At 42.0% G+C, this 19,094-nt stretch overlaps 1 pseudogene; it reads left to right on the top strand.

The window, feature by feature from the left end:
• Positions 1 to 2,877: 2,877 nt before the first annotated feature.
• On the top strand, positions 2,878 to 16,106 carry LOC148029883 (ribonuclease TUDOR 1 pseudogene; annotated as a pseudogene).
• The last annotated feature ends 2,988 nt before the right edge of the window (positions 16,107 to 19,094 follow it).

The following is a 19,094-nucleotide window of genomic DNA, read 5'->3' as shown; positions in this document are numbered from 1 at the left end:
ATGGGTTTTGCCCATTGTTGGTGTACCTAAGAAGAATGGAAATTTGATTGTCTATGTGGACTTCCAGAAGGTAAATTTCAAAACAAAGAAATATCATTTTCCTATCCCCTTCACTAACCAACTATTAGATACAATGGCAAGATACGAGCTTTATTCTCTCCTAGATGATTTTAGTGGTTATACTTAGGTGTAGATTGCAAAAGAAGACCAGTCCAAAACAACCTTCACCACATAATGGGGAACCTATGCTTACAAGGTGATGTCATTCGAGCTTTGTAATACCCTTGGTACATTTTAATGTGTCATGATGGCCGCATTCTAAAATCACCTACATTATTTCATTGAGATATATCTAGATGATTTTTGTATCTTCAGTCCACTCTACAAGCATGGGGACACTTGGAGCAGTGGTTTGATCAATGTTTGGAGTATGGGATCTCCCCCAATCTCAGAAAATTAATCTTTGGAGCCTCTTCATGAGTTTTGTTGGGCAACATTGTCTTTGTGTAAGGAATAGCAACATACCATGTTGTAAAAGAGTGGGGATAGACATGTAGGACATGGGTTGGCATGGGAATACCCACTTATACTAACAGGGTATACATTGTGTTGAGAGACCCAATTAGGGCATCAGTTATCAATAATCAAGTCTCTTTTACCCTTCCTTCTAGCTTTCGTGGCTTCCTTCTCTTTCTCTCTCTTTTCCTATCATTCTCTATCCTCTACTAGTCTTTCTCTCTCTTCTTCTCTCATCTTCTTCCTCCTTCTCTCTCCTCTTTGCAGTCTCTCCCTTCTCTCCTTCTCTCTCCTAGGTCTCCTTCATTACATTTGGTATCAGATCTTAGGTATTTGGTCCCTTCTTCTTTCTCTTTTCTCACATCCAGTTCTATTTTTCAAAAAAAACTAGTCAAACAAGTACAGCATGAGCAGGAGCTGTAAGAAGCAGTGATGGAGTACCACATGGTGCTAGCAACCTTTCTTGGAGATCTCACAAAGCTATGACCAAGTTGGAGGCACTCAGGTCAAATTTAGTAGCTCATAACAAATTTTGAGGTAAAATTTTAGGAATTCCTCGTTGAAGTTGGCTTAGAGGAGTTAGAGAAGAGTAAAACTATTGTTACTTTTCAAGAAATACCTTCTTCCCTCAAGCTTGCTTCAGGCTGCCATAGTCTCTCTTTTGATGATATCTCCCATTCCTTTCTCCAAACCATTTGCAACATTTTGAGGGAAAGCTTCCTTGTGCTTTGCCCTATCATTCAAGCACCCTCTTGAGGTGGATTAGTTCAACCATGTGGGAGACATCTTCAGGGAGATTCATGGTAGCTCCAGGTAGATAGAATGGCTACTGTGTGAAATTCCCATGGTGAAAAAGGGGGCCAAGTGGAAGCATGAAAATGTTGTGGAGATGGTTGCATTACTAAACCCAAGTAGGCCACTGTCAATCTGCCAAACAACTAAAAGGGAAGTGGGGAAAAGGGGAGAGAGGACAATAGGCAATGTCATTGTTGGCCTTCTTCATCAACTTCTTATCAGCCCTAGCTTCCTCCACAAGATTCTTCTTGGCCTTGGGCTTCCTCGATGATGCCACAAGCTGCTTTCCGGTGGAACGATAGGCTTGGTGGCCTTCAATGCCTTCTGCTTGCACGCATTAGTAGAGTGGGGGGCTTCTTAGGATTTTGATTGCCATGCTTTATCTAGCTTCAATGTTCCCTGCAAACTTGATTGTGGCAAATATTTTGGTTTATTGCGTGGTATCCATGGGGTTGTGCATCTTGGAATGAAGCTTATTGTTGTTGGAGTTTCTGGTCAGCCCAACCATCCTGGTTGTCGAAGGGAGTTGAAGGGGCCACCTGAGCAAGCCACAAAAAGGTGGTCTAGGGAGGTGTGCGGCATGGCTATGAGCTAATGCAATGCAAGATTGCAAAATGACCATATGCAGCATTGGCTCCTCCTTGAGCTACCAGATGAGCAGGGAGGTGAGAGAGTATACACTTGGAGAGATTGAGAGAAATGAAGATCATTCAGGGCTTGCCTTTCCTACTCTCTTATGCATGTAATGGTGGAACCATGGCAGGATTCAAGCTTCAATCAATCACAAATTTTGGGATGAGATCTACCTCTTACACTTTTAGCAAGACATTTTCAGCGTGTTTTCTCAGAATGTCCTACAATTTGAGCTTCCTCCTGTTGTGTAGGCTCTGGAAAATGCCCATGACTAAGTTTTGAAGGGCATGATACTTGTAATCTGCTCCTATAATTTTGCTACTCAAGGGTGGATTGATGATGGTAAGGTCTTGCTACTCGACACTAATGTTGGCATTCAAGGTGGATTGTTGTGTATATGTTGCATTTGGATGAGTTCAGGGGGATGGATGGCCCTGTTGTGCCATGTCCAGAGGGCAATCATGCTTTACACGGAGAATAGAAGGCCCTGATGTGCTTCACCCTAGAAATGGCAATGCACTTAGGAGGATAGATGGTAATGGAATACTACGGTCTGCTAGTGATAAGACTCTCAGGAGAGATGGAAAGACCTGGAATATTACATTCTCAAGGTGATAGTATGTTGAGAAGAATCGAAGGTGTTGTGGAATGCTACACATTGAAAATGATATTATAGCAAGGAGGATGGAAGGTTGTGGTATGTTCCATCTTAAAGGTGATGGCATTCTTAGTAGAATGGATAGACCTAGTATGCCACAACTCAAAGATGATACTTTGAGGAGAATGGAAGGGACTGGGATTCTTGGTCCTAAACTTGATGATGTATTTAGAAGAGTCCAAGGCCCCAATTTTAATTCAAATCATGGCAATGATTTTAGGCAGATGGAAGGACATGGTATGCAAAGTTCGGATGGCAACAATTTTGGTCAGTAGATGCATGGACATGGCATCAATGTTGCAGAAATGGTGGTAGCAAGAGGACTTGCCATGGCTGTCAAGCATAGTGCTTTTGATGACCGGTCTAATTACTATGATGCCTTACTTGCAGCTAAATCAAGAGCTCCGAAGGGAAAGAAAGGAGTACACCCAGCTAGAAAACCTCTAGTAATGCACACGAATGATTTAACTCTACCAACTTTTCTAGGGGCCAGGGGATCATAATGCAAGCCAAAAAGCTCAGGTTGTGATACAGAAAGCCAAGTAGCTTTTACCCTTCCTTCAGAGAGCAAATAGGCTTTCTGCTATAATGGAGTATGTGCTTAGTGGGCACCACTACAAATTTTTTGTACCAAAAGAAACTTGTGCCATTGCATTCTCTTTGTCTGGGGTAAGATGCTCGGGCCATGGGTAACCATATGTAGATGATGCAATAGCTTTTATGAGGCACAAAATACTACAAAGGGATGTAGAGATTTAGGTTGACAGATGATTTTTGATGCTGAGAAGTTCTTAAAAATAGCCAAAATTTACGAATATCAGGGGAAAAATAGACATCATCGAAGGAGGCGGTGGCAATCAGTACGATTTTAAGCGGCAATGCCTGGAAAGTGCTTAAAAGAGCCACTAAAGACGGAGGTCAGAGAATTTTCATAATTTTTAGGCATGACAGATGACACCCTCAAAGATGCCCGACAGTGGAAGACTTTAAGATGAACGCCCATGATTTTTCAGACCACGATTCGGGTACTGGACGTGTGAGAGGGAGTGCCCGGAAGGCCAAAGGCCAAAGGCCAAAGGCCAAAATGCCAAGTGGCAAAGGACTTTAGGAGAGTCCAAAGGGTGTGACCCCCCAAAGATAAAAAAACGTGGGGGGGGGGGGGGGGGGAGGGGGGGTTGTGTTTTTTTCTCACGCAGGCAAGAAGAAGGCGCCATGCCACAAAATGGAGGGGAGATGGGTTATGGGGCCAGAGAATAACCCCCCTAACTGATCTTGGGCATGTTCTTCTTCCTATCTTCACTCTCTATCGCTCCAATCCACTCCTCCAATGGCTGCCCAGTTGTGGATTTGCAGATCTAGTCTTTCTCTCTCCTCTAAGAGGTGGTTTGCATGCAAGAAATCAAGAAGAAGAGGGGCTAAAGGATGCTTGTCCGGCTGTGATCGGATTGCTTCAAGATGAAGAGGAGGCTGAGGAAAGAGTTTCAGTACTGAAGAATGGTTGTTGGTCGGTTCGTGGGCTACCCAGAATAATTATTAAGAAACCCGCAACACGCAAGACACGCGGTATGCTCCAATTTTATGAAGAAATTTGCTTTTTTTTTTGTTTCATGGTCCAAATGTTGTTCATATGCAATGAATTTTTGTTTGAACCTTGTTTGTATCATGTTTGAGGGCTGTAATTACAAAAATGCAGAACTTGTGATGATTTAGAGCTGTTATTAATTCTTTAAAACCCACAAAATGTCATTTTTAATGAAAATTAGTGGTTCTTTCCGATTTTGAGTTGGGAAAAAGGAGTGGAAATGGGATAAAATTAGAGAAAATGTTAAGTCATAGTCAAAATAATAAGCCAACACAAATAAATCAGAAAATACCTATTTTCTATGAATAATAAATAGCAAAAAATAGCAAAAAATAGAGAAAATTGGGATTTTTGCGCTAAAAAATTATAGAAAAATAAGATTTATGTGCGTGAATTTTTGGCGAGGTTAAAGCATGAGGTCAAGCCTCAGTTTGGCCTCGTCCTTTTTGTTATAGTCTGTGTTTATTATCTTTTACAAATAAAAATGATACAAAACAACCATTTACACCTATGCAATGCAGCAATACCTAAACGGTGAGGGGGGAGGAAGTTTGTGCGACAATCTAATTGTTGAAAAGATATAAATTCTGATTTTCCTCTTTGTGCATAGCATTTAGGGATTGTTCCATAATTAAATATAGGCAACTAGTAGCACGGAAGTTCCGGTGCTAGTCCCTAAAGCAGCGCAACACGTAACGCTTAGTTAAAATTCATGAAAGGGCTATTTTTCGCACCTCACATGGCTGGTTTTTTTAAATCATAAAATGGTTGTGCACAATTGTCATACACCTTGCATCAAGCATGCCAGGTGGTATCTCTTGGAATGCATTGCAATTGATTGATAAACTCTGACCAACGCTAAGAGGACAGGAAACTTAAGTCGTAGGTTAGACGGGTGCTTCCGTTGGGGAAAGTTCCGTGAGGTAAATCAAAATTTCTTGGAACGCTGAATTATGAAAGAGTGGAGTTTGTGTGAATGTTATATGTGTTAGCTATGCATCTTGGGGAGGCATTATGCCTATATGTTATGGAATCTCCCTCTGAGGAGAAGGGAAGGTGAACGTTGGACTACATATTGGATACAAACACAAAATCGTCATAAGCATTTAGTGCAAAGTGAGTCTTAGACGCTCCTGGCCCGCGAGGCCGTGTGGTGGGGTTGTCTATCATATGCATGAGGTCCGGCTAGTACCATAGTTAGTGCTGGCCCATTTTAGGTCCCATCATAGCGGTGCATTTTTTAGGATCTGCCAACAAATGGTCGTTCTTGAATCTAGGGTTTTTAGGGACCAAATAGTTGGTTTATGTCCTCTGACAAGGACCGTCAAGCCGAAATACAAAAAACAGAATGTGCTAAGAGGGCTAGACGGTGGTTGGAGATTGTAAGACGCTATTCTCCTCAAAGGACTAGCCCGTTACGCATAAGTGGCAGTGGTTCTAATAACCTAGGTGTCACAAGTAGCTCTTTGAGTGCAAGTGGAAGTCTTGGTACTTCCCTATTTCCAGTTAATCAACCCACAAAAAGTGGGGGTGTAGTGTTGCCTACACAAACTCTTGTTGTCAATCCGATTGTAGCCATGGCACAACCTATCGCAATTCCCGTAGGTACACTAGATTTACCAGCATTAGGAGCACCATTGCCCATTTTCCATGGGTTAGCAGAAAGAGATGGAGAACTCCATATTAAGAAGTTTCAAATGCTCATGTTCAACTATCGAATCCAAGACAAAGGACACCTAATGATGTTCTTCAACATGACGTTAAAAGGAAGAGCGACAGTGTGGTATCACGGTCTAGAAGCTAGAACCATAACTAGCAGTGCCCAATTCTTTATGGCTTTCCGTTTGCCCCTGAGAAGGGTGGGAAATATTGGTTGCATGTTTTGAATGTAACACGCCAAGAGCCAAATGAGAATGTCTAGGCATATGCCAAGAAACTAAAGCAAGTTCTTCGCAAACTTAACACTTATATTTCCATTCCAGTGGCTGCGCAGTTGCAATATTTGCTACATGGATTGGATTTTAATATCCAGGTGCAGCTGAGTAGCGTTGCTCTGGCCGATATTGACACTGCCATTACCCAAGCAGAAGGAGTAGAGTCATGCTTGCAAGCGGCTTATGCAGTAAGGATAAATTGGAATGGTAATAATTTGGCCTTGACCAATGGGAGTCAAGGGGACCCCATGTTAAATACAAGTGGCAGAGGAAGTATTATGCTGAATTTGCCTATATTACCAGCTCCTCCTAGCATGATTATGCCTATGGCTAGTTAGGCGGCCTCACTAAATAGTGGTGAAAACCAAACAATGAATTCTAATGTTGTCCTAGTTGCAATTCCTAATCAAGTGGTTAGGCCCATGGGGCGACAAAATGACGATCGTGGCTATGAGTCAAGTGCTTCTAATGTCCTTAGTGAAGTTAAGGATATGATGAAGAACTACACCGATATGATCTCTGAAGAGTATCGACAAATAGCTGTGGATGTCAATTTCCTTAAGAAGCAACAAAATTTGATAGGGAGCCGACTCCCTGAAGAGGGTGGCCCCTCAAGATTCAGTTGTAAGTGGTGTGGGGGCCAACATTTCCCTAGGAATTAGCCGAATGTCAAATGTGATATTTGCAGGAAGTCTAGCCACTTAGCTGCTACCTGTTGGAGTAAGTTTAGTTCTCTCCAACAAGGGAGTAAACAACCAGGTCCAGTTAACCATCGGGCACAAGGGAATAATCTCCAGCAAGACGATGAACCAAGGCAAACACTGCAAGAAGGAAAGGCTGTTGTAGAGGAGTTACCTCATGGAAGTGGAGTCAGCCTTATTGAGGCTGTACGTGTCAATGATGCTGAAACTTCTAATCTACGAGCCATAACAAGAGGTCAAAAGATTAAAGAGGGGGACAAAGGAATTGTAAAACGTGTTGAGGGAAGCCCTAAGCAAGATGCTAGGAAAAAGCGAGTCCTAAGTCCTGATAAGGAAGGTGGACCAATAAGACCTGTTGGTAGTAAAGTCGATCTCGAGGAGAATAAAGGATTGCCAAGAAAGAAGGTAAAGGCTAAAAAAGAGGCACCAAAGCCAATGGAAAGACCAAAGGAGAGAATGGTTTGGCGCGAGAAGAGAACTTTGGCTAATTACCACGACTTTGATCTAGCAAGTTCCCTTTGAGAAGTCAAACTAGACGTGAATCTCCTGCAATTGATTAAACTTTCTCTAGGAGTACGCATATAGGGTATATAATAGAACCTTTGGGCATAGCTAGAGTGGGGGAAGATTGGTTCAATCATGCTGAAAAGCATTGCCCTAGGGTTCCAGGATATGTGGATGGAATATTAGTGGAGCACGCTATCATGGACACTAGATCCTCGATCAATATCATAAGTTCAGACTTGATGGAGAGGTTAGGTCTAGAGATCCAAAAAGACGGCTCCACACTTCTTAGGATGGCTGATGATAGTCTAAGACAACCAGAAGACTGCATTACTAAGGTCCACGTTACAGTTGCGAGCATGGAATGCTATATGGACTTTAGGGTGATAAGGTTGTCAGGATATCCTAGCTATCGAGTTTTGCTAGGTAGGCCATGGATTCTACGGACACGCTGTCAAGTCGATATACCCGTTGGTCGAGTGATTCTAGGTCAAGGTGCCCATCATGTAATAGTGGATGCTTATCGTGAGTCCCCTCAGAGTGAGAGAGCTCCACTATCCTCCACTGAACTAGAAATAGTAGATGATCCATCTGTTAGTGAGACGTCATCGAGTGATGGATCTAAGGAAGGGTCCACTACAGAGGATATTTATCAGATAACCTTGAATGAGCCGATAGAGCCTCATGACCGAATAAGAGACGCGGACATTATTGAGCTGGATCTTGGTACGCTGAATGATTCGCGGCCAATAAAATTAGGGTCCATGCTTAGTTCGGAAGAAAGAGAGGATTATGTGTCCTTAATTTGAGAGTTCCACAACATTTTTGCTTGGAGCTATGACAAACTTCGGGATATTCCTCCCAATCTAGATGTGCATACTATTCTTGTAAAGGAAGGTACCTGCCCTGTATGTCAGAAAGGAAGGCATATGCCTTTTGAATTAAGGGACGGGTTGTACGAGGAACTACAGAAGTTGCATAAAGTAGGTTTGATCTTCCCTGTTCAACATACAGAATGGTGTTCACTAGTAATGATAAGGAAGAAGAATAATCAAATCCGTCTTTGTGTAGATTTTAGAGAGTTGAATAAGCAGACTGTTAAAGATTACTACCCGTTGCCATTTATTGACCAAATTTTGGATCAACTAGTGGGTAGGGAAATCTATTCATTTATGGACTGCTTTGCAGCGTATAACCAAATAGCGATCATTGAGCAAGACAAGCTAAAAACGAGGTTTATTACAGTCTTCAGTACCTTTGCATACCATGTGATGCATTTGGGTTGTGTAATGCACCTCGTTTGTGGCAAAGAATAGCCGACAAGACCTTTGGTGACATCTCCCTAGAGGAGCTAAAAGTATTCATTGACGATCTGGGGGCAACCATCATAAAGGGATAGATAGTTGATCATTTTGCGGAAGTGTTTTGAGCATTGCAAACAATTTTGCATAGCTCTTAACCTACAAAAGTGTGTCTTCAGAGTCCCTTATGGGATCTTGTCAGGCCATGTGGTTAGTTCCGTAGGGATTGCGACTAATCTTGAAAAGATCAAGGTCATAGTCATCATGAGTCCGCCACGTACTCCAAAGGAAGTGCATAGCTTTCTGTCATCAGTATCAGAGATTTATCAATGCTTTGGCAGAAAGAACGTTGCCACTGACAAACCTATTATCCTTTAATTGTCAGTTTACATGGAGTGTTTCTTGCAAAGTGTCTTTTGATTATGTGAACTAGGAGCTTGCCAAAGCATCTGCTTTAAAAGCACCAAAAAGGGGCAAAATGTTCTATATATTTTCAGTAGCAACCATGTATAGTATCAGCTGTGCTGTTTAGCTCAAATTTGGGAGAAAAAGTGGTACCATCCGATAGCTTTTGCTAGTTGGAAGTTGGGCATATCGAAAATTAACTACACCTATATGGAGAAGTTGTGCCTTGCAATGGGACCAAAAAATTCAGGCACTACATTCTTTATGAGAGGGTGGTTTTTTATACGAAGGCGGAAGGGCTTCGATTGTTGTTGAATAAGCTACAGCCACCTGACTATTTATCAAAGTGGTTAATCACTTTATAGGAATTTGATTATGAGATTAAGAGCAAGCCACTGAAGCTTCAGGGCATTGTAGAGTGTCTTGTGGATTTTGGAGAGCCAAAAGAGGTCTTGGCTAAAGGAAGTGACATGGAGACTTTGTTCAAGATTGATACGGCATCTATTTCCTCCTGGTATGTTGCTATAACACACCATCTTTCTACAGGAGAGACTGGAGCTACTTTATCAAAATCGAAGAAGAGGAAAATTAAACAGTAGGCATTGAAATTTTCATTGATCGCAGGCACATTATATTGGCAGGGTGTTGATGATATCTATCATTGATGTGTGATTCCTGACAAGGTTCCCTTTATTTTGGAAGAGTGCCATGAATCCTCTTGTGGAGGGCACTTTGCTGGGCAGTTAATGGCACAGAAAGATTTAAGAGTTGGATATTGGTGGCGGCCCATCTTCCTAGATTCCTTTGAGTATGTTAAGAGATGTGATACCTGTCAAAGGCATGACAGTAGAGAGAATAGGAAATGCCCACTTACGCCTATCATGGCTATCCTTTCATTCGAGAAGTGGGGCATTGACTTTGTGGGTCCTATCACCCCGTTGTCTACTACTCAGAAGAGGTACATTATAGTAGGAATTGATTACTTTACAAAGTGGTCAGAAGCACGGGCGATGAGGTAGGACAATGCAAAAGAGACTACCAGTTTCCTACTTGAGCAAATCATCTACCGTTTTGGTCCGCCAAAAGAAATTGTATCGGACCATGGAACCCATTTTTTAAATAAGGTAATTAGAAGCCTGACTGAAGCATGGAAAATTATGAATAACAAGACAACCCCCTATAATCTGCAAGAAAATGGACAAGTTGAAAGTACCAATAAGCAGCTTCTTGTGGGTCTCCTATCCAAGATGGTCTCGAAAAAGAAGCAGGACTGGGATACAAAATTATATGTGGCAGTTTGGGCGTATAACACGATGTTCAAACGAGTTACTGGCCACACCCCATTCAAATTAGTTTCTGGGGAGGAGTGCGCCTTGCCCTTAGAAATTGAGTTGCCAACCATAAGATTTGCAATCAATCATTCTTTGGGTGATGAAGATGCCCTATTTGAGTAGTTTACGACTATAGCCCACTTGGACAAGCTCAAATTACAGAGTTTGTTGCACCAGGAGGTAGCTAAACGTCAGATGAAGTGGTGGCATGAATTGAAAGTGAAGAAATATACTTTTAAAAAGTGGTAGTTAGTTCTATATTACGATGCGCGTAGGGAGCTATTTCCAAGAAAGTTGGAACCTCGATGGGATGGCCCTTACAAGATAGTTCGGATAGGTAAAAATAAGTCCACAGTTCTATTAGCTGATCTACAAGGAGTGGAATTTAAGAATAAGGTTAAGCTTAAAAAGATTAAACCTTATTATTTCTAAATATGCTAACACGCTAAATGCATTGCAGGTTTATGCTAGGGTTGATTGGAGACCTGCAGGAGAGCTTAAATTGGTTGATGGGGCGGTTAATTCCTTATTTGGAGCATCCATATCTCGAGAAAAGATATTATTAGGGGAGACTTATCTGGTGGAGCAAGGAATATAAAGTGATTGAGCAAGAAGACGCTACCTTTGTGTGGAAAATTAAAGTTTTCTGCCATCACTGCTTACAAATCTTGACAAGCATCCCTGTTGAGTTTAATGAAGAAGGTGCGATGGAGCCGTCAGTTCATCCTCTAAATATGTTGAACTTTGACTATCATAATTATGAATAGGGGAGTTCTTGATGGCTAGCTGTGTAAACCCATTATGGACATATACATTATATTTTGATGGAGCATCCAGGGGGCCTAATAGAAAAGGAAGTGTTGGAGTAGTTATCGGAGATCCCCGACGTAGAGTTACAATGAAATTAGCTGCTTACCTGGGGGTAGGATTTACTAACAACATGGCGGAATTGATTATGGGACTGAATATTGCCAAGAAAGGTGGCATTAGGCAGTTGTTAATAAAAGTGGATTTCCAACTGATCTTAAATCAACTCAATGGGACATATACAGTCCAGAATCCTCTCCTTCATATGTATCATCGAACTGCTATAACCCTACTTGATGAATTTGAGAGCATATAACTTCAGCTGATTCCACATTAATGGAATCAATTTGCGGATTCCTTAGCTAATTTTGCTTATGAAGAGGACCTCTTTTTTAACTGTGGTCCTAGTCTGGATGTCATTATTGATAGTGAGATAGGATCTGTCTCTTGTGGGGAATGTTATCAGACCATGCATTATATGGTAGGCGATGGTTGATATGGGTAATGCAAAGAGTAGCCGAGACCCATCTACCACTACTATCTTGGATCCATAAGTTGATCCGACGACATGTTATGTGTACGTCTCTTGCTATATATGCAGGAGGTATGGGCCATAATTTGATGCATTTAGTTTAGGGCTGAGAGCCCTATTTTTCCCCTTGGAATGGAGCATATTTGCGTATATCTTCCTTCTTGTAAGGAGGGATCTCTATGATCTGTTTTGTTTGATTCCATTAGGCCAAGAGGGCCAATTGCTTTAAGTAGTTAATGTCTGATTTCTTTAGGCCAAGAGGGGCCTTTGTTTTCAAGTTTTAATAATCTATCTCTTTAGGCCAAGAGGGCCCGTTAGTTTGCAATGAAAAGTGCTATTTCTTTAGGCCAAGAGGGCCCTATCTCTGTTTGGTGTAGGTACGTTTAATGCTTTGTTGTTTTAGTGATTGCGCCATACAAGTTAATGAAGTCACTAGAGGGAGGCTTTGCTGCAAAGGAGCTTCTTTTGGCCATTCTAGGTGGTTTCGTCCCCTTTTCGAGTTTTTCCCTTAAGCAATTAATGATATATGTGTGGGTGAGGGTTTTCTTTCTTGTTGGGGACCAACAATCAAGGCATGAAGTCCCAGGTTTAGGTTCTGTATGTCTGGGGGAGGTCTAAGTAGTCCTTGCCTCCTGCAAGACATTATCAGGCATTGAAAGACCTGTTTTAGATGGGAGTTCTAGTGACCCTATTTTGCCAGTCTACTAGGCAGCCATTCTAGGAGTTATTGCTTAGTTGTGAGGCAGTTAGAGAAGCCTGCCATGAAAAAAAGATGATGATGCTAAAAAGAAGAAAAACACCCTGAATAGCTCAAAGAAAGTATATATATATACAAAGGTGTGTAAAAAGGGGTTCTAACCCTTATAAAAATAGGAAAAGAAAAGAAAAATTTCTAGTGCAGGGTCTATTGCCTTGCGAAGGCTTGGTAGGTTCCTGGGGACGATTAAGACCCAGGGCCGATGCCTTGTCTTCCTTGGGGTGACATCTTGCCATAAAATAAAGAAAATAAAAGAAGGTTGGAGCAAAAATAAAAGTGAGCATTAGAAAAGGATTAAGTGTCACCTCGCGAGGGCTTGGTAGGTTTTTAGGTACCGAGATAGGACTCGAGGCCGATGCCCTATTCTTCTTGGGTCACTACGCTCAGCTCCCTCCTTTTTACACGCCCGAGTATGGAAAAATAAAAGCCTAAAAGAAGAAAAACTGTGGTAAAAGAAAATATTTCTTGATCAGGCTATAGGAGTCCTCACCTAGAAGGAGCTCTTGGTTGAGTTGTCCTTAGTTAGGTAGGTAGTTCAGACCACCACTTAGGGCGACCTCTTTGATAGTTCTTTTTAGCTTGGTTGTGTTGCAGCAGTTGGTTAGTGACTAGCTTCCGGCTTTCTATCAAGATTATGCTGGGCCTACTCCTCGTGGATTTCATGCCTTAGTTTTGTCAGGGGGTAGGGTATGAGCTATGATGTGTTGTGTTGTGTATTTTTTGTATCAGCTTGATGCTCCTTTTTTTTGTTTATGTACAAATCTCTTCGTGGGATTCGACGGGCTAAGTCGCCCTATCTCGTGGTCGCCAATGAGACAGATGATTTTTTATGCCAAGAAGTGCTTACAAATAGCCAAAAATTACGAATATCAGGGGAAAATTAGACTTCGTTGAAGGCGGTGGTGGCAATCAATACAATTTAAAGTGACAATGCCCGAAAAGTGCTTAAAAGAGCCACTAGACAGCAGTCATAGAATTTTCATAATTTTTTGGCATGACAGACAAGACCCTGGTAGATGCCTGGCAGTGGAAGACTTTAAGACAAATGCCTAGGATTTTTCAGACCACGATTCAAGTACCGGACGTGGGAGAGGGAGTGCCCGGAAGGCCAAAGGCCAAAATGCCAAGTGGAAAAGGACTTTAGGAGAGTCAAAAGGTGTGACCCTTTCGGCAAAAATCAAAAAACATGGGGGGGGGGGTGGGGGGGAGTTGTGTTTTTTTCTCACGCAGGCAAGAAGAAGGCACCATGCCACGAAATGGAGGGAGATGGGTTATGGGGCCAGAGACAACCCCCCAATTGATCTTGGGCCTATTCTTCTTCCTATCTTCGCTCTCCATCCCTCCAATCCGCTGCTCCAATGGCTGCCCGATTGTGGAGATGCAGATCTAGTCTTTCTCTCTCCTCCATCTCTCTCCTCTAAGAGGTGGTTTGCATGCAAGAAATCAAGAAGAAGAGGCGCTAAAGGATGATTGTCGGATTGCTTCAAGATGAAGAGGAGGCTGAGAAAGAGGTTCAGTACTAAAGAATGGTTACTGCTCGGTCCGTGGGCTGCCCATAATAATTATTAAAAAAACCCGCATCACGTAAGACACGCGGTATGCTCCAATTTTATGATGAAATTTGCTTGTTTTTTTTGTTTCATGGTCCAAATGTTGTTCATATGCAATGAATTTTGTTTGAACCTTTTTTGCATCATGTTTGAGGGCTGTTACTACAAAAATGCAGAACCCTTGATGATTTAGAGCTGTTATTAATTCTTTAAAACCCGCAAAATGTCATTTTTAATGGAAATTAGTGGTTCTTTCCGATTTTGAGTTGGGAAAAAGGAGTGGAAATGGGATAAAATTAGAGAAAATGCTAAGTCTCAGTCAAAATAATAAGCCAACACAAATAAGTCAAAAAATACCTATTTTCCATGAATAATAAATAGGGAAAAATAGCAAAAAATATAGGAAACTGGGATTTTCGCGCTCACAAAATATGGAAAAATAAGATTTGTGTGTGTGAATGTTTGGTGAGGTTAAAGCATGAGGTCAAGCCTCATTTTGGCCTTGTCCTTTGTGTTATAGTCCGTGTTTATTATCTTTTACATACAAAAATGATACAAAACAACCATTTACACATATGCAACGCAGCAACACCTAAACGGTGAGGGGGGGAGGATGTTTGTGCGATGATCTAATTGTTGAGAAGATAAAAATTCTGGTTTTCCTCTTTTTGCATAGCATTTAGGGATTTTTCCATAATTAAATATAGGCGACTAGTAGCACGTTCCGGTGCTAGTTCCTAAAGTAGCGCAGCACGTAACGCTTAGTTAAAATTCATAAAAGGACAGTTTTTCGCACCTCACATGGCTGGTTTTTTTAATCATAAAATGGTTGTGCACAATCGTCATACACCTTGTATCAAGCATGCCACGTGGTATCTCCTGGAATGCATTGTAATTGATTGATAAACTTTGACCAATGTTGAGAGGACAGGAAACCTAAGTCGTCGCTTCCATTGGGAAAAGTTCCCTGAGGTAAATCAAAATCTCCTGGAATGCTGAATTATGAAAGAGTGGAGTTTATGCGAATGTTATATGTGTTAGCGATGCATCATGGGGCCAATCCCCGAGGTGTAGGAGAGTCGTAGTGGAGCCATGGCAATCAGTCGAGAGATGCTTCCCTATGTGTGTATTACGAGGCATTATGCTTATATGTTATGGGATCTCTCTCTGAGGAGAAGGAAATGTGAACGTTGGACTACAAAAAATGCAAAATCATCATAAGCATTTAGTGCAAAGTGAGTCTTAGAGGCTCCTGGCCCGTGAGGCCGTGTGGTGGGGTTGTCTATTGTATGCATGAGGTCCGGCTAGTGCCATAGCCAGTGCTAGCCCATTTTAGGTCCTAGCACAGGTAGAGACTGCTGATAGAATGGGCACATTTGTGGGCACCTTATGGGAGTCCAAAAAAAATGTGGCTATCTCTCTTCTAGAGGATGGGTTAGCAAAGCTTCATCCTCTATTTTCAGCTGATAGTACTTTAGAAGCTCACTTATTGGTTCATGCTGAGAAAAGTGCTAAAAAATGGGTGATAAAGGTATGGGGAAACCATGTTGAAGGACAACAAGAAGCAGGTATTTCTTGTTTGTCTAGTGCTAACAAATCTAAGCAGGAAGTTCTCAAGGTACGTGTGACATAAGTACTTCGAGGTGGTAATTTTTATGCTCAGTTAGCAAGCGATGCACATGTCTCGAGTATCCAAATGCAGTTGGAAGCCTTAAGAGTGAATGAAAACTCACCTACACTGGTGAATTTCCAACCAAAATAAGGTCATGTTATGGCATAGTTTTCAATGGATGGTTCCTGGAATCATGCGATGGTTTTGTAAATTTTCCCCAACAGTCAAGAAAGGACTACGAAATCTTTTATATAGATTATGGGAACCAGGAATTGGTTTCATTTTCCGAATTGAGGCCTTTAGATCCATCTATCTCTGGCACCCCAGGGCTTGCTGTACTATGTTGCCTTGCTTATATCAAAGTACCTGAGCTAGAAAAAGACCATGGACAAGAGGCAGCTGAATATCTCGGTTCAACTACTAGACATAAGAGTTTCATTGCTATTGTAGTTGAGAAAGACACTTTTGGTGGAAAAGTAAAAGGCTAAGTGAGAGGCACAAAGTTTAGTGTAACTCTTTATGAGGTAGAGACATCCAAGTTTGTGAATGCTGCTATGCTTGAGGCTAGCTCTTTGTTTAGATAGAGAGGAGGAAAAAGTGGGACAATGATAAAAGAAAGATTAGTGACCAAGAATGTAGAGCTTTACTCCACACTTCACGATGGCTTGATGCAAGGGATGTAGAAAGACATAAGGAATTGATGGATAAAATGCACCAACAAAGAGACAATATTATCTGCCAGAACAAATCAGTTGTGGCTCCTAGTTCCAATTCCTTCTCTCACTCTTGGCATCCCAAAATGAATGCATTGACTACTACTCTACGGTGACAAGAATCTCTCCGAGTTGCAAGCCACAATCAACTAATTGAGCAACACAATCAATTCATGTCTAAGATGGACTAAGTGGTCTCAATCCTCTTCTTCACCAACATGCAAGCCAAGGTAATCAATGACAAAACTTGCAGCCCTTATGACTCAAGTTGCTCAAATGGCTACAATGAAAAGGATAGACCGACATGATTATCAGCAGTAGCATGGGCATTCTCATGGAAATTATGAGTGCCCTAACCACCCGCATGGTTTGGATGATGTGCAAAGGCAGCATCATGTGCCTACTTATGGTCAGCATGTATATGATGACTATGCATATTTTGAGCATTAGCATGCATCTGATGATTACGTATATTCTTATGAGCTACATTCTGGTTACATATATGAACAACCATCTAGACAACCTTATGTACATGGGCAACATCATGCAAATGTGTGTGATTGGCCTTCCCTTTATTCAAATATCACTAAAATAATAAAAAATGAAGTAACAATGATGGACGCCCATCGCATGTAATGTATAATTTTGTGGGTATGCAAGTACTATCAGTATAACTAATACATGGGCAGCTAGGCACAAGTGCCTTTGTCCCCAACACCACTTCAAAATCAAACTTTTGGAACAGAAGGAGCCATCTCAACATTCTACCTTTGACATATGTCTTTTTCAAAAGGTATTTGTGAGGGGCTAGAGCATAACGAGACCGCCTCATGAGGAGAATCATAAGGGCTATCAGAAGCACGAAGAGAAGGACAATGCGACACCCAAAAGGGAGAGGGTAGGCCCACTGTGATTGTCAAGATCCCCAGGGAGGGAAGTACTTTTTTAGACGATAGCCATTGATCAGGAAAGGATCATTAGAGGCGTCAACAGTCTACATCTGAATAGAGCCATTAGGATTGACAGCAAGTACCTTGCACGGGCCCATCCACTATTGTTGAAGCTTGCCAGGAAACTTGCCAAATCTCAAATCATAGGCCAGGACAAAATCCCCTTCTTTGAACTCCTTGTGCTTGATGAAACTGTCATGATAGGCCTTGCATTGTGCTTGAGTAGTTTCCATGCACTGTAGGGCCATCCACCGTATCTCATCCAAGCATTCCAAGTGTAGGAGGTGGCATTGCAGTGACTCATCATCTCCCAAGCGTTCTTTAACTACCACTCACAAAGAGGGCAATTCTAGTTCAACAGGGAAGACGGCTCCTGTACCATATACTAGCTGGAAAGGGGTCTATCCTATAGCTGCCTTATGAGAGGTTCTGTATGTCCAGAGGGCCTCTATAAGTCCATCATCCCAGTCATGATGATGTGCGGCAATCGTTCTTGTCATGATTGAGCAGAGGATGCGATAGATGATTTCAATTTAGCCGTTGGCTCTGGGGTAATAGGGAGTGGACTTGTGATGGCGAATCTTATACAGTTCTGTCAGCTCCTCCATGATTTTGTTAAGGAAATGAGTACCTCTGTCACTTACCAGCTTGAGGGGACTACCAAAATGGGTGATAATATTCTCGTACATGAATAGGGCTACGCTGTTACCATCGTCCCGCTTCAGGGCTTTATCTTCACACCACTTTGTGACATAATCCGTACATACTAAGATGTATCTGTTCTACTTCCATCTGGTAGGTGGATCGATGGGACCCACAAAATCAATCCCCCACATCTCGAACGGCTTTAGGGGAAGAATAGGTTGCAGTGGCATGGCACTTGTTTTGGTGGGTTTCCCCATTTGCTGCTGACAAGCATTACATCTCTTGCAGTAATCATATGCATCCTTATGGAGGGTCGGGCCACCAATATCCTGCTAACAAAGCCTTTCAAGCTGTCACTTCTCTTGCGAAGTGTCCACCACATGGTTCGTCATGGCATGCTTTCAATACTATGCCGATTTCATCTCCTGCAACACATCTTCGTAGCACTTCATCCTTGCCTCTCTTGTACAATGCACCACCTAGCAAGGTGTAGGGGGCCGATTCTATAACAGAAGCTTCTTCTTCTCACGTCATGAGATGCCATGAGGATACTGTTGAGTTGCCAGGAGGTTGGCTATGTCTGCATACCAGGGAGTAACTATTTCAACTAGAAACAAGGAAGCATCAGGAAGGTCTGGATCATCCTGTCCCTCTTCTATAGTTTGAGGGATCCGTGATAGATGATCGGCTAGGACATGGGAATGGCCAAGCTTAGTGACCGCTTCAAAATCGAACTCCTAGAATAGGAGCAACCATCTCATCAGTCGTCCTTTAACATCTCCTTTGTTCATCGGGAAGGACAGGGCTTCATGATCCACATAGAACTTGAAATGCATTGACAGTAGATAGTGTCGAATCTTCTCCAGTGCAAATACTATTGCCAAGCACTCAAGCTTTGTCACTATGTAGTTCCGTTCCCTAGCAGTGGCCTTCCGGCTTGCATAATATATTGGTTGACCTAGTGTAGAGGGGGCCTTTTGACATAAAACAGCACCTAGCCCTTCAATTGATGCATCTGTGTGCACATGAAACTCCTTTCGTCCAATTAGGAGGTTGTAAAATATGTGCTTGGATAAGGCACTGTTTTAGGGTATTAAAGGTCTCTTCACAGTCATTTGTCTAAAGGAAATCCACATCTTTCCTTAGGAGCTTGTGCAAAGGGGCTATC

The sequence above is a fragment of the Lygodium microphyllum genome, chromosome 10, assembly GCF_053477565.2.
Source record: "Lygodium microphyllum isolate KBCC chromosome 10, Lygodium_microphyllum_v1.1.10, whole genome shotgun sequence".
Lineage (NCBI taxonomy): Eukaryota > Viridiplantae > Streptophyta > Polypodiopsida > Schizaeales > Lygodiaceae > Lygodium > Lygodium microphyllum.
The sequence above is the reverse complement of the archived record's forward strand: the minus strand, read 5'-3'. Positions and strand labels throughout refer to the sequence as shown.